Below are 14,542 nucleotides of genomic sequence, written 5' to 3'. Positions count from 1 at the left end.
GTTTGGCCTTCAGTTAAAACAATGAGAAATAGTTTCGCTACTCACGCCACCTGGAGCACCACAGTGTAATGGTGTGTCCAAACATCGTAACCGTACTTTATTAGATATGGTGCGATATATGATGTCTCTTACCGATCTACCACTATTGTTTTGGGGTTATGCATTAGAGATAGCTGCATTCACGTTAAATAGGCTACCATCTAAATCCGTTGAGACGACATCTTATGAACTGTGGTTTGGCAAGAAACCAAAGTTGTCGTTTCTTAAAGTTTGGGGCTGCGAAGCTTATGTGAAAAAGCTTCAACCTGATAAGCTCGAACCCAAATCGGAGAAATGTATCTTCATAGGATACCCAAAGGAGACTGTTGGGTACACCTTTTATCACAGATCCGAAGGCAAGACATTCGTTGCTAAGAATGGATCCTTTCTAGAGAAGGAGTTTCTCTCGAAAGAAGTGAGTGGGAGCAAAGTAGAACTTGATGAGGTAACTGTACCTGCTCCCTTATTGGAAAGTAGTTCATCACAGAAATCTGTTCCTGTGACTTCTACACCAATTAGTGAGGAAGTTAATGATGATGCTCATGTAACTTCAGATCAAGTTACTACCAAACCTCGTAGGTAAACCAGAGTAAGATCCGCACCAGAGTGGTACGGTAATCCTGTTCTGGAGGTTATGTTACTAGACCATGACGAACCTACGAACTATGAAGAAGCGATGGTGAGCCCAGATTCTGCAAAATGGCTTGAGGCCATGAAATCTGAGATGAGATCCATGTATGAGAACAAAGTGTGGACTTTGGTTGACTTGCCCGATGATCGGCAAGCAATTGAGAATAAATGGATCTTCAAGAGGAAGACGGACGCTGATAGTAGTGTTACTATCTACAAAGCTAGAATTGTCGCAAAAAGGTTTTCGACAAGTTCAAAGTGTTGACTACGATGAGAGTTTCTCACTCGTATCTATGCTTAAGTCTGTCCGAATCATGTTAGCAATTGCCGCATTTTATGAAATATGGCAAATGGATAAACAAAACTGCATTCCTTAATGGATATTAAAGAAGAGTTGTATATGATGCAACCAGAAGGTTTTGTCAATCCTAAAGGTGCTAACAAAATATGCAAGCTCCAGCGATCCATCTGTGGACTGGTGCAAGCATCTCGGAGTTGGAATATACGCTTTGATAAGTTGATCAAAGGATATAGTTTTATACAGACTTGCGATGAAGCCTGTATTTACAAGAAAGTGAGTGGGAGCACTACAACATTTCTGATAAGTATATGTGAATGACATATTGTTGATCGGAAATAATGTAGAATTATTCTGCAAAGCATAAAGGAGTGTTTGAAAGGAGTTTTTCAAAGAAACACCTAGGTGAAGCTGCTTACATATTGAGCATCAAGATCTATAGAGATAGATGAAGACGCTTGATAAGTTTTTCAATGAGTACATACCTTAACAAGATTTTGAAGTAGTTCAAAATAGAACAGTCAAAGAAAGAGTTCTTGCCTGTGTTACAAGGTGTGAAATTGAGTAAAGACTCAAAGCCAGACCACGGCAAAAGATAGAAAGAGAATGAAAGTCATTCCCTATGCCTTGGCCATATGTTCTATAAAGTATGCCATGCTGTATACCAGATCTATTGTATACCCTACACTAATTTTGGCAAGGGAGTACAATAGTGATCTAGGAGTAGATCACTGGACAGCGGTCAAAAATTATCCTTAGTGGAATAAGGATATGTTTCTCGATTATGGAAGTGAAAAAAGGTTTATCGTAAAGGGTTACGTCGATGCAAGTTTTGACACTAAATCTAGATGACTCTAAGTCTTGGTCTAGATACATATTGAAAGTGGGAGCAATTAGCTAGAGTAGCTCCGAGCAGAGCATTGTAAACATAGAAATTTGCAAAATACTTACGGATCTGAATGTGACAGACCCGTTGACTAAAATTATCTCACAATCAAAACATGATCACACCTTAGTACTCTTTGGGTGTTAATCACATAGCGATGTGAACTAGATTATTGACTCTAGTAAACCCTTTGAGTGTTAGTCACATAGAGATGTGAACTATGGGTGTTAATCACATGATGATGTGAATTATTGATGTTAAATCACATGGCGATGTGAACTAGATTATTGACTCTAGTGCAAGTGGGAGACTGAAGGAAATATGCCCTAGAGGCAATAATAAAGTATTATATATTTCCTTATATCATGATAAATGTTTATTATTCATGCTAGAATTGTATTAACCGGAAACATAATACATGTGTGAATACATGGACAAACAGTGTGTCACTAGTATGCCTCTACTTGACTAGCTCGTTAATCAAAGATGGTTATGTTTCCTAGCCATAGACATGAGTTGTCATTTGATTAACGGGATCACCTCATTAGGAGAATGACGTTATTGACTTGACCCATTCCGTTAGCTTAGCACCCGATCGTTTAGTATGTTGCTATTGCTTCTTCATGACTTATACATGTTCCTATGACTATGAGATTATGCAACTCCCGTTTACCGGAGGAACACTTTGTGTGCTACCAAACGTCACAACGTAAATGGGTGATTATAAAGGTGCTCTACAGGTGTCTCCAAAGGTACTTGTTGGGTTGGCGTATTTCGAGATTAGGATTTGTCACTCCGATTGTCGGAGAGGTATCTCTGGGCCCACTCGGTAATACACATCACTATAAGCCTTGCAAGCATTATGACTAATGAGTTAGTTGCGGGATGATGTATTACGGAACGAGTAAAGAGACTTGCCGGTAACGAGATTGAACTAGGTATCGAGATATCGACGATCGAATCTCGGGCAAGTAACATACCGATGACAAAGGGAACAACGTATGTTGTTATGCGGTCTGACCGATAAAGATCTTCGTAGAATATGTGGGAGCCAATATGGGCATCCAGGTCCCGCTATTGGTTATTGACCGGAGAGGTGTCTCGGTCATGTCTACATAGTTCTCGAACCCGAAGGGTCCGCACGCTTAACGTTACGATGACAGTTTTATTGAGTTTTGATGTACCAAAGGAGTTCGGAGTCCCGGATGAGATCGGGGACATGACGAGGAGTCTCGAAATGGCCGAGACGTAAAGATCGATATATTGGACGACTATATTCGGACTTCGGAAAGGTTCCGAGTGATTCAGGTATTTTTCGGAGTACCAGAGAGTTACGGGAATTCGTATTGAGCCTTAATGGGCCATACGGGAAAGGAGAGGAAGACCCCAAAGGGTGGCCGCACCCCTCCCCATGGGCTAGTCCGAATTGGACTAGGGAAGGGGGCGCCCCCTTCCTTCTTTCTCCTTCCCCCTTCCCTTCTCCTACTCCCACAAGGAAAGGAGTCCTACTCCCGGTGGGAGGGAGTAGGACTCCCCCCTTTAGCGCGCCTCTCCCCTTGGCCGGCTGCCTCCCCCTTGCTCCTTTATATACGGAGGCAGGGGGGCACCCCAGAGACAACAATTGATCCTTGAGATCTCCTAGCCGTGTGCGGTGCCCCCCTCCACCATATTACACCTCGATAATACCGTTGCGGAGCTTAGGCGAAGCCCTGCGTCGGTGGAACATCATCATCGTCACCATGCCGTCGTGCTGACGAAACTCTCTCTCAATACTCGGCTGGATCGGAGTTCGAGGGACGTCATCGAGCTGAACGTGTGTAGAACTCGGAGGTGCCGTGCGTTCGGTACTTGATCGGTCGGACCGTGAAGACGTTCGACTACATCAACCGCGTTGTGATAACGCTTCCGCTGTCGGTCTACGAGGGTACGTGGACAACACTCTCCCCTCTCGAGCTCTACATTTGTTTTGTTGTATGCCATGCCATATCTCCAAGGGTGTATGCCATGTATTTTTGTGATCTCTGTGGTGACTAGCACAAGCATGCAAACTAGGCTCCGTAATGTTTCTGATTTCAGGGACTTCGTATTTTCTCTCAAGTCTTTGTCTGCTGTTATTTTATTGCCAAGTAAACTTGATGCTACAGAGAGATCCATGCATATTTTGGAGATATTCAGTAAGGATGTTTTGTAGATATTGTTGTAATTGATCCACTACTTCGCTTGTTTGCAATTATGGAGTGCCATAGCATGACTCAATCTTGCTCTACTTTTGCTATAAAATATTTCTGGCAGATTGTTTACATGTTATTCAATTTTGCCAAGCTTGTTGTAGTTGATCCAAATATGCTATGTACTTGCTCTTACCATGGATAGCTTCATAAACATGCCATCTTGCTGTAGGTTTGCTTGTTTTGTCATGCATTGCTTTGTAGTGAGTGCACCAAGCTCACCAAGATGCCTTCATATTATTGTTTCTGTCATGCTCTGTTTTCTGCCAAGTCTGAAACCTGTTAACGAAACTTGCTATGTTTACAAGGTTGCCATCATATCTTCTGTTCCTTTTTGGCTTATGGTCAGTAAGGGACTTTTGTCATATGCATTTAGTAGAATACTCCCATGCCTTGTTTTGCTATGTTAACTTCTTGTAGCATGTTGATTTCGTGCTCTGAACATTGCTACCTGATGCTGTTTCAGACATGTCCAGTAATTTCACCAAGTCTGTGAACCTGTTATCTTTTGCACTTTTGCCATGCTTGTTTGAGCTTGTTATGTTGTGATCTAGCCGTGGCTCAGTGTTCATCTTTTGTCAAGCATCTCCTGTGGATTACTGTCATATGCTTTGTTGCTATGTTGAAGTGCTGTAGCATTGTTACTTGTTGCATTCTATGTGCTATCATGCTGTTAATCGCAGATTCGTGTCATTCTTGTTTTGCTTGCCATTTGCAAACCGTGCATCCGTTTCCGGTGATCTTTATATCGATTTCGACCGAAATCATCCCATCTTTCCAGTGGCATGCTTGGTTTTCCAAGTTACTACCTTGTTCATCATTTTCCTTCCGGAGCACGCATACGCATCGCATATCATATCTTGCATATCATTCATGTTTTGCATCATGTTGCTTGTGCATTTCTCGTGATTGATTGTGGTTCCGTTGCTTGTGTTCTTGTCTTGGGTAGAGCCGGGAGACGAGTTCGTGAACGAGGAACCTGTTGAGTACACGTACGAGGATCAAGCTCTCGACAACTCTGAGAACCTTGTAGGCAAGATGACCACCCCTCGAAATCACTTCTATCTTTGCTTTGCTAGTTGTTCGTTCTATTGCCATGCTGCGCTACCTACCACTTGCTATATCATGCCTCCCATATTGCCATGTCAGCCTCTAACCATCCTTTCCTAGCAAACCGTTGTTTGGCTAAGTTACCGCTTTTGCTCAACCCCTCTTATAGCGTTGCTAGCTGCAGGTGAAGTTGAAGTTTGTTCCATGTCGGAACATGAATATGTTGGGATATCACAATATCTCTTATTTAATTAATGCATCTATATATTTGGTAAAGGGTGGAAGGCTCGGCCTTATGCCTGGTGTTTTGTTCCACTCTTGCCGCCCTAGTTTCTGTCATACCGGTATTATGTTCCTTGAGTTTGCGTTCCTTACGCGGTTGGGTGATTTATGGTACCCCCTTGACAGTTCGCCTTGAATAAAACTCCTCCAGCAAGGCCCAACTTTGGTTTTACCATTTGCCACCTAAGCCTTTCCCCCCGGGTTTTCGCGAGCCCGAGGGTCATCTTTATTTAAACCCCCGGACCAGTGCTCCTTCGAGTGCTGGCCCAAACCGAGCGATGTCCGGCGCCCCCTGGGCAACCAGGGTCTATGCCAACCCGACGTCAGGCTCATCCGTTGTGCCCTGAGAACGAGATATGTGCAGCTCCTATCGGGATTTGTCGGCACATTCGGGCGGCTTTGCTGGTCTTGTTTTACCATTGTCGAAATGTCTTGTAAACCGGGACTCCGAGTCTGATCGGGTCTTTCCGGGAGAAGGTTTATCCTTCGTTGACCGTGAGAGCTTATGATGGGCTAAGTTGGGACACCCCTGCAGGGTATTATCTTTCGAAAGCCGTGCCCGCGGTTATGAGGCAGATGGGAATTTGTTAATGTCCGGTTATAGAGAACTTGTCACTTGACCCAATTAAAATAGATCAACTGTGTGTGTAGCCGTGATGGTCTCTTCTCGGTGGAGTCCGGGAAGTGAACACGGTTTGAGTTATGAATGACGTAAGTAGGAGTTCAGGATCACTTCTTGGTCATTGCTAGATGACGACCGTTCCGTTGCTTCTCTTCTCGCTCTCTTTTGCGTATGTTAGCCACTATATATGCTTAGTGCCTGCTGCAGCTCCACCTCATTACACTATCCTTTCCTATAAGCTTAAATAGTCTTGATCTCGCGGGCGTGAGATTGCTGAGTCCTCGCGACTCACAGATTCTACCAAACAGTTGCAGGTGCCGACGATGCCAGTGCAGATGATGGGATCGACCTCAAGTGGGAGTTCGATGAGGAACGTGGTCGTTACTATGTGTCTTTTCCTGATGATCAGTAGTGGAGCCCCGTTGGGACGATCGGGGATCTAGCATTTGGGGTTATCTTATTTTCATTTGGATCTTGACCGTAGACGGTCTATGTGTGTATTTTGGATGTTGTATGAATTATATTTATGTATTGTGTGAAGTGGCGATTGTAAGCCAACTCTTTATCCCATTCTTATTCATTACATGGGATTGTGTGAAGATGACCCTTCTTGCGACAAACCACAATGCGGTTATGCCTCTAAGTCGTGCCTCGACACGTGGGAGATATAGCCGCATCGTGGGCGTTACAAGCATGTAGCGTATCAGGATGCAGAGGCGTTGAACAGGACCCTACTGGTGAGAGGAGACGATGGCTCCGAGGAGATCAAATTCAGGAAGGCGTTGACATGTATGCTATATTGAATAATGATAACCATGAAACTTGTCATCATGATTTTAATTTCCAATCACATGATAGTTATTTTGTTGAATTTGCTCCCACTACTATTGATGAGAATAAATTTGCTTATGTGGAGAGTAACAAAATTTCTATGCTCTTAGATCATGAAAAGAATGATTTGTGTGATAGTTATATTGTTGAATTCATTCATGATGCTACTGAAAATTATTATGAGGGAGGAACTTATGCTTGTAGGAATTGCAATAATATCAAGTTTCACTCTCTAAGTGTTGAAAATTTTGAATTTATACTTGTTTTGCCTTCCTATGATAGTTGATTCTTGCTTCCATAAGTTTTTGCTCACAAAATCCCTATGCATAGGAAGTGGGTTAGACTTAAATGTGCTAGTCATATGCTTCATGATGCTCTCTTGCATGTTTCAATTCATATCTTTTATGCGAGCATCATTAAAATCATCATGCCTAGCTAAAAGGCATTAAAGAAAAGTGCTTGTTGGGAGACAACCCAACACTTTTACCTACTCTTTTTGTGTGTTCACATGATTAAGCTACTGTAGTAATCATGTTTTATTGCTTTTGTTTCAATAAAGTGCCAAGTAAAGCTGTGGGATTGGGTGATAATTGATTTGATCTTGGTGAAAAATAGAAACTTTTGCGATCACGAAAATAATTTTCATTTTTAATAGAAGAGTGCTTTTGAGTTGATTCTTTTTTCAGAAGATTCTTTTGACTTTCGTTCCGATCGTTTGATTTTTGACTGCTGGTAATTTTTTGTCACCTCACAGTTGTTTTTGTTGGCCTATGACTGGTGGGATCATTCTTTGCATGGATTGGCTGGGTCAGCCGTTCGCGTGTCCGCGAGGGATTCGCCAACTACTCCACGGCAGCCGAGCGATTGACCTACATAGCCTCCCACTCCCCGCGGCCCACGCCCCATCGACTCTCTCGGTCTCTCCTCCTCACTCCCTCGTCTCCCAACCCTAAACTTTTACCCTCGACCCCCCGCAGCTGCCTCCCCGAGCTCCTCATCCCCTCCACTCCCTCGACGCCGCCTTCTCCCAACCATTGGCACCTCCTAGGAGAGATCCGCGCGGTGGGGTGGCCGGGGAGTGTGCGTCGTCCAGAGAGACAAGGCGGCTCCCAAGCAGAGGGTCCAGCAGCGCTGGCTTGTCCTCTTCTACGCCGACGCTGCCCACCCCTCCTCATCCCGTGCGGGCGCGGAGGTGAGATTCTCCGGCGTCGGCGGTGACCTGCAGTCAAAGGGCAACTGCGACGGCGCTCGTTTCCATATGCAGAAGAGAGAGAAGATGAGAGGGAGAGAGAAGGAAGGACAGGAAGGATAAAGACAGAGAAAAGAGGAGAGGGAGGTGCAGCGGCGGACATGAGAGGGCCACCGGAACGATCACCGCCGGCTCGTCATCATACACATCGCGCTGGAGAAAGAGGAGAGGGAGGTGCGGCGGCGGACGGGAGAGGGTCACCGCAAGGAGCTCTGCAGGCTCGTGGTCGTTCACACGGCGCTGGGGCAGAGATTCTTCTGTACAACCCTCACGCCCGCAGGTTCTTCCTTTCTTCCCGCTGTGTCCCTCTTTTGATTAGTGAAGATGTAACTGCATGTTGGGTTAGTGTGTATGTGTGAAAAATTATCGGTTGCCATCACGCTCAAATTCCTGCTATTATCACTATTAAATAGTGTCAAACAAGAATAATTGTTCTGAATTTGTGTAGGATGCTGAGGAAATCCTCGAAGGCATAAAGATCACACGGACACTTCCTTTTTAAAGGTTTTTCTTCGCCGCTGATGGCAAGCTCCTTTCTTGCTAATTGTGATATCTTTTGTACATGGCCTCTCAGCAGAGTAAGAAAATAGACCTGCGATGTTTCTTTCTGATTTTCTTGCAGTTTTCAGGGGATATTTTGGGCTTCTAGATTGATTGTTTCATGAAGCATTATAGATCAGACCATCAGATTGATGTGTAGTTTATAGTTAAGTATCAAGTGGGTGTGGGGCAATCTTATTTACCCAAGTAGCCATGTTTGACAAATCACCATCCAGTTTGTTGTATGGGTGATTCTGATGCACAAGTGGAACAATGAAGAATAATGATTCTCCTTATATAATTACATGATTAATTAAACCTCAGTTCCTCATGTTTACTTCGCGGGACTGAAAAGATTTGTACGAATTTATCAATCATGTGTCAGCCTTCATTTGCATCTCATCCTCAAAGGAATGGGATATGATTTAATTCCATTAGCAAATTATTCTGGTTACACTTCAAGCTTGGGTCAGTATTTTTTATTGTGTAGATAACAACACGTGGACCTCCTTCAGAGTCATGAGAAGGAAAACTTTGGGTTAATCATTTATTCTGGATTTGTGATTTATGATCTTCAAGTCAAGGATGTCGAGTTCTCCTGCTTGCTCTGGTTTGAGCCTTCTATGCTCTATTTGGCCTGTAACTTGTGTTGCCTTATTGGTAAAGATTTAAATTACGCTTCTATAGACTATTTTATTTTCTTGGAGAAGATTATGTTCATTGTTTTATGGGTTGATCTATTTGTCATTTGTACCTCGGTTGACGGAACATCTGATATTTGAAACCATGAATTAGGGATCATAGTGTTATTAGAGAATATGTAACTCGGGAACAGCGACAAGTTATTTAGTTGTTGGTCATGACGATACACTGGTTGAGACGATAAATCTTTATTCACCAATGCCCACTATTATTAGGATCTGCTTTGCAAAAATAAGTTCTCCCATAATCTTTTTACAGAATCCATAAGAAACAAGTTGTGTGATAGAGCTGTTACTCCGCAGGCCAGAATGAAGTTTCTATATGCCCTACCATACTCACATAATTTCTGTTCTAATTGGGTTTCTGCACCATGGGTGCAACGGGACATCGGGTTCCTTTCTATTGTAAATCTTCACCAAGTTGCCATTTGTTTTTGTGGAGATACAAACCAGATGTATGACCATGAGTGAAGGAATGCTATTCAAAGTTTGGTACTTCTGTTTAAGTATTATTTATGATTAAGTCTGTATTAGCTTAACAGACAAAATGTATGGGATTGATTTTGACGAGGCAAGTTGTTCCTTTCTTGGCTTCTTGGTCCTGTTTATTCATGTTTTCCTACCATAGCTTCCATTTTTCTGCCTCAACTATTATTTGATTGGTTCCAGGACCCGAAATCAATGGTTATTGAACAAATTAATTATCACTCCGCTGAGGTTGAAGGTGATCACACCTTGATTGCTGGTGATGATATGATTCAGTCAAGATGTGATGATGGCAGCTTTGTGGGTGAGAGCATGTATGATGATGGCAGCTTGGTACAAAGGAGCTGTCGAGCCAACTTTCCTGTATTTCGCACATGAGCTGAAAGAGGTCAAGTGCTAATCCCATTGTATGCAAAAATATATGCGACTGTCAATATTTTTCCTATGGTCTATGGTTGTAATGTTGGTGTTGTAAGATGTTGAGCGTCTTTGAAACCTTCCGAATTCTGGGATTTTCTTTCTATTGGTAACGTTGAAATAAGTGTGGCTCAGTGTCGCTATGTGTTGGTAAACCCCTCAGCCTTTTACTCACAATCAGATATTCTGAAAGAAGAGAGCTCCTTACCTGTCATCAAATCAGTCTGTGTCAAACTGAAGTATTTGTGGTTATATATTTTTGCAGTTACAAATGCGCATCTTATTTATCATCACCATAGTGTGTGGAGTCCTAAGAAAGAAAAGAAAAGGAATAAGCTACTAAAGTTTTGTGAACTTAAGTTTTCTTTCATGAAGTTCACTTAAAAGTCACTGTCTAGGATCAGTTTCAGTTGACGACAGATGGTACCGTTGTGGCCTCTCCTGAAATCAGCAAATGATGCGGTGGTGATACACTCACCCCTTTTATCTGCCAGTTATAATCAAATTCCTATGCCTCTGTATTAGAAGAAAGAGACCACAATCAAGTCGATGCAAGATCCTGCCGATTCAGCAAGGAAGAGGAGAAGACAGAGCCGTCCACGAAAATGACTGGATATATGCCATATTCTCCTTGACAACCCCTTTTCGCTGGTTAGGCCCAGCCCAGCAAACGTCTGTGGGCAACATGAGCTCCGTGTGATATCTTTTACCATTTGAAAACACTTGGGGTTTGACATGTCCTTTGCGCTTGCTCAAACATAAAGTTACTGGAAAAAACACAAATATTTTTAATGTGTGTGCATGGTTTCAAATGGGGCTCTGCACCATTTGGCACACAGATAAATTTATTAAATGTGTATGTATGTATATCTCATTATAGACAACAAGTATCCATTCTTTCTTTATTAAATAAACGGGGTAAATTTATTACCATATGTGCTTTTCCACAACTAAAGCAACTAAAATATGGATTTTTTTCAATGCACACATCGATTCAACGGGTCTCTGCGCCATTTGGCGCAATAGGTCAACTACATGCGTACATTTTCAGACACATATACGTCCATCTGAGCAAACAGAAATGTTTTTCTTTTTTGCGCACAAAAACCATAAAAGGTTAGTAGTTTTTTTTAAAGCCTCCTTAAATGATTCCTAAATGCTATTAGATATACATATATTTTTTAGCATCAGAGTATGTATTTTGTAGATTTTTTTAATGCATACAGAAATATGTGTTTCTGTTTGTACATAAGCACCTAAATTATTAGTGTGGGCAAGACAAAAAAATTACTAAAAGGATACGCATATTTTCAACATGACATGGTTTTAACTGAGAGACCACCAAATTAGAATTTGGATATATATCTCATTGTGCACTACAAGCCACATATCATACGTACTTGACGACAGCTTAACTAACTAAAACATATATTTTCTTTTAAATGGGGCTCTACTATCAAATTAAAATGTGTATATACATTTTTAAACGTTGAACCCTTAAACCATGGATATTTTTTTCATCACGAACATGGGTTTAGCGTGCCTCTGCGCCATTTGGCGCAACAGGTCGACTAGTATACAAATTGCTCACGTGGTCCTAATTTTTTCAGAATTTTTGGAGTAGCAGAAGTGTGGTTGGAGTACAGATTACTACAGACTGTTCTGTTTTTGACATATTCTGTTTTTGATGCATAGTTTGCTTGTTTTCTAGTTTCTATGGCTTATATTGCTCAATATAAATTGTGGAAAGGATATGCTATAGCAGGCATTGTCTATAAACAATTATGAATCTTGTCTTTGACAGTACCGAAGTGAAATGGTTTGCTCTTTATCATACTAACCTATCTCACGAAGTTTCGTTAAGTTTTGTGTGATTGAAGTTTTCAAGTTTGGGTGAGACATCGATATGAGGAGAATAAGGAGTAACAAGACCCTAAGCTTGGGGATGCCCAAGGCACCCCAAGGTAATATTCAAGGAAGATCCAAGAACCTAAGCTTGGGGATGCCCCGGAAGGCATCCCCTCTTTCGTCTCCAACATTATCGGTAACCTCACTTGGAGCTACATTTTCATTCATCACATGATATGAGTTTTACTTGGAGCGTCATTTTCTTTTGCTAGGATTTGCTTGATGTTACTTATAATAAAGTTTTGCATCTTTCATTTCAATAAAAATTTCAAGGATATCCTTTACCTTGCTTATTTTGCAAGTATATGAGTTGCTGTTTCAAAACAGAAAGTTTATCGATGTTGCAAAAATTCCCTAGAAACTTAAGAATGTGATAAAATGTTGAAACTTTTTGCATAATAAGTTCTGATGAATTTTCTACAGCGTGGTATGTGTTTTAGAATTTTTGGAGTTAGGGAAGTATGATGAACCTTGCATTCTTTACAGACTGCACTGTTTTGGCAGATTGCTATTATGTTTGCATTGTTTGCATATGTTTGCTTGTTTAATGATTCTATTTGAGGATAGGAGTATTAAATATGCAGAGGCATTTAGTATGCAATGTTGAATAATAATTTTAGTTATTTCTACAGTAGAGAATGATAAGGGTTTTGCATTGGTTTATACTAACTTATCTCACGAGTTCTTGTTGAGTTTTGTGTGGATGAAGCTTTTGAGATTTAGGAAAACCGTGATATGAGAGGAATTAAGGAGACACAAGAGATCAAGCTTGGGGATGCCCAAGGCACCCCAAGATAATATTTCAAGAAGTCTCAAGCATCTAAGCTTGGGGAAGCCCCGGTAGGCATCCCACCTTTCTTCTGCAACAATTATCGGTTAGTGTCGGTTGAGCCTAAGTTTTTGCTTCTTCACATGATGTGTGCTATTCTTGAAATGTCATTTTGTTTCGTTTTGCTTGCTGTTTTAATAAAATACTTAGAACTGAAAGTTTTTGAATAAGATAGAGTCCTTAAATAGTTGCCAGGGAGGCTAGGTAAGCGGCATTCACATCCCGTCAACGAAGCTCTTTTCTATGGAATTGCTCTAGTGCTTCACTTATATCTTTTTGAGCACGGTGTGCTTTAGTATTTTTGAAGAAATTCTCTCTTGCTTCACTTAAATTAATTAAGAGAAAGAAATATTATGCTCATAATCTTCACTTATATTTTTTTGAGCTTATCAAAAGCAACACATGAAAATTAGTTCCAAAGTGATAGATATCCAAGAAGGATATAATAAAAACTTTAGTGAAGATAATTGGACAAAATAAACTTGATTCCTAGTAATAGTTTTGAGATATGATGATGTGATATGTGCGTCATTTTGATGAGTAATTGTGCTTTAGTAAGAATATTGGTGTTAAGGTTTGTGATTCCCTATGCAAGCACGAAAGTCAATAGTTATGCAATGAAATTATATCCTACTTTTGGTGCATTATTTGGTGTTAATTATGCTTAATGCTTGCTTATGAGATTATTCGTTTCTTGGTTGGTCACTTCTCAATCTTTTGCTAGCCTTCATTTTGCACTAAGTATGATCACTACTTGTGCATCCAAAATCCTTTAAACCAGTTTTTCCACATGAGTCCACTATACCTACCTATATGCGATATTCTTTTGCCGTTCTAAGCAAATTTGTATGTGTCATCTCTAATTTTCAAAATAAACTCTTTTGTGTGCTCGTACCGCTCGAGGCGGTGAGGGGTGGCCAATATTTTCCATGCTAGATGTGTTATTCTCACGATGAGTGTTTATTCACTTGTCATTGCACGAGAGTAAGGCAAGGTTATTAGGGATGCCCAGTCCCGAAATAAAAAATGAATTTATTTTATGTTGTCAAATAATAAATTCCTTGGAAAGTGTTGGTATGGAGGGCTCCCGTGGATATGGTTAGCCATGGAAATTGAATGTATGGTGGAAAAGGGAATAAACTTTATTTTCTGTTTGGGAACCGTCTATGATATATCTAGCATGGAAATGGTTGGGAGCTCTAAGTCTTTTTCGGCGGTGGGAAAAGTATGCCGCTCAAAATGTTTTTATCTCCCAATTTTCGCTTTGAGCTCTGGCACCTCTACAAATCCCTACTTCCCTCCGCGAAGGGCCTCTCTTTTACTTCATGCAATTTTTATTTTTTAAATTTGAATCTCCATCTTCTCTTATAAAAGTACCAACTAGGAGGAACTATGATCATACTTGAGCATTGGGTGTAGCTAATATGTGAATGTGTTTCATGAATGGATCAATGATTGAGCATGATGGGCTAGGGATAACTTATTTTAGCGTTGATATTTTGAAAGACATGGTTGCTTGTTGATATGCTTGAGTATTTAAGTCTCA

The 14,542-nt window shown here is 41.1% G+C and overlaps 1 long non-coding RNA gene across 1 annotated transcript; it reads left to right on the top strand.

Annotated features, from left to right (window-relative positions):
* Positions 1-7,755: 7,755 nt before the first annotated feature.
* On the top strand, positions 7,756-10,515 carry LOC123097262 (uncharacterized). Its single transcript, XR_006446946.1, has 2 exons — positions 7,756-8,395; positions 8,564-10,515. It is a non-coding gene; the product is annotated as an uncharacterized lncRNA (long non-coding RNA).
* Positions 10,516-14,542: the final 4,027 nt, after the last annotated feature.

Source organism: Triticum aestivum, chromosome 4D (assembly GCF_018294505.1).
Source record: "Triticum aestivum cultivar Chinese Spring chromosome 4D, IWGSC CS RefSeq v2.1, whole genome shotgun sequence".
Lineage (NCBI taxonomy): Eukaryota > Viridiplantae > Streptophyta > Magnoliopsida > Poales > Poaceae > Triticum > Triticum aestivum.
This window is presented reverse-complemented; position numbering and strand designations above follow the sequence as displayed.